A 2,354-nucleotide genomic window follows, 5' to 3' on the forward strand; every position below is an offset into this window, starting at 1 on the left:
CGTGGGGGATTCTCTGCTTGTGTGGCAGGAAGGTAGGGAGTAGCTCAAACAGGTATCGACGTTACCCTTTAAGGTGGATTTTCACATTTCATGTCCCTGGTGAATGGAGCTGTGACAATCCTGAGGCCGCTCTTGCCTGCGAGCAAAGCAGGTCTGCGTGAACTGTGGCAATCCTCCTTGCTCCTCCCATTGCATCCTGCCACACTGATTACAGCTCGGAGCTGGAAAGGGACACGCAGCTACTGCCAAGGAGCTGAATTCCTGCGACAGCCGTACAGCGCGCAGTCTGATGGAGATGAGATAAACACGGCTGGGGAGTCTCCCTGGGATGCTGTGGCTGTTCTTTGTTCAGTCGATGCCAGGGGCTGCTGGAGGTGAGTGTTACTGCCAAATCTGTGTATCCTGCACTGGGCTTGCTGGAAAGATGGGGCATAGCTCCTGGGATTTAGGATCACTGTTAGGGAGAGGGGCCAGGTGCTGGGCTTGCTCTGTCCAAAAGGTGAGGAATAGTAGGAGCTGCCAGAGGCTGCTGTCTGAGGAGCAGCACCCACTGCTGTCCTCTGTGGAGCAGCACTGGCTGTACAGCCTACTAAGGCTTGGCGGGGTTACTCTCAACCGCACTGTATGCGTGTGAAACAGCCGGCTGCTCTGGCTGTGCTCTCGGGGAAAGGAAAGGGCTCTGCAGGGAAATGACTGCCTTTTCTTCTCTACGGAAGGGGCAGGAGACTGGGGACTCCAGACCCTGTTTCCAGTGACTCCTGACAATATCAACTGTTTCCCACACAACCCACAAAAGGCATTGAGGTGCTTGTTTAACGTGGCTCGGGAGGTGTTACGCAGCCTTTCTCCGTCAAACTGGAGTAAAAGGCGTAAACCCGTGTTCCCTGAACGCAGTGTCTGATGCGTTAGGGACACAGAGTAACCGACATGCTGGGGCTTGTCCTTGGAGCCCTGCATTGCTTGGCCTGTCCTTTGAGCCCTGCTCTGCCTGGCTGTTGTATCTGTTGTGTTTTTTCATGACTGTGTTCTGTAGCTCCCTCACAGGTGGGAACATCTAAAACCGAAATTTAATGATATATGGGCTAATGAATGCTTGTGTGATTTTAGAATGACCTTAAGATACCATTAAATTATCGTTATCAAGCATCACAGCTCAATCTTCCAGCAACGGGGTATAATCCTTGTCTTCCATTCTTACGGATTTGTAATTAGTTGAATAAAGCACCTCTCGTGAATGGAAGGGGTAGCACTGACTTGTAAGATGAAGGGTAGTCTTACGATAAAAGCAGGGCGTAAAGCTTTGATACTGCGCTCAGTTCTCTTTGTTCTAGCCTGCTATGAACTTGTCAAAGCCACCTGTCTGTGCAATGTGGAAAATCAGACGTTGGGCGTATTGTCTTCACGCACGGCATAACTCCGGGGTGAGGGCAGTGGTTGAAGTTTTTCCAGGTACAGCAGGAACCATTGCCAAGCAGGTACCGGATGTTATCTCAGGTGAGTATCAGGGATGCCTTCCGACCTGCCAAAGCTAGGGTCAAACCCCGTTTCTCTTCCTGGCTGTACGGTGTGGGATTAGCAGAAACCCCAGGCCATGGAGTCCAACCTCCTGTGAAATGTGGACTATGACAGACATCTTCAGAGACCTCCAGAGCCCCACCTTGAAGGGGTTTAGCTTTCTGCCCCACGTTACTTTGAGTGAAAGGGTGATTCTGCCTGTGTTACTCGAGAGTAACCAACACCCAGGCTGAGTTTATTCATGGCTGTTTGCTGCCCATGATTTCTTTCATCACCATTATCCCATTAGTGCAGCGGGTCTCGGAGGCGTGTGGCCTTCTGAGGTGTGTGGCCTTCCGGTGCATTTTAGACTGTCATCCTTCATTCTTCTGGGCCAGTCTATTCAAACCTGAGGCCCGTGATTGCGTTGGGGATGGCGTAACGTGTGCCCTGTTAGCCCTGCCAGCGAGGACGACTCCCGCCCTCCCTTCTTCCACCCTGGGGGGACCATGCTGCCATGCTCCAGGCCCACGTGCGGACGGGAGAGCTGAGGAGGGTCATCCCCCCCCCAGCATGTTGCTGGGAAGCACGGTGCGATGCTGCACGGGGTGTGTTGTACACCGGGAGGCTTATATCTCGGTCTGGCGCTGGTGCTGTGGGTGGGAGTCGAGGCTGCGACGTGAGCTGATGTTTGTTGTCGCTAACGAGCGGGCACCTCTGCTTCCATTGAACCACGCCTAGCGGGGTTGAGCCAGTGGCGGTGACAACAGCAGCGACCACGTTTATCAGGAGCCTTTCAGCAGTTATCGCCCAGCTGTTCAAACACCACTCTTGCTCCTCTGAGGCCAGGCAGCACAACC

This window comes from Eurypyga helias, unplaced genomic scaffold, assembly GCF_000690775.1.
Source record: "Eurypyga helias isolate BGI_N326 unplaced genomic scaffold, ASM69077v1 scaffold36566, whole genome shotgun sequence".
NCBI lineage: Eukaryota > Metazoa > Chordata > Aves > Eurypygiformes > Eurypygidae > Eurypyga > Eurypyga helias.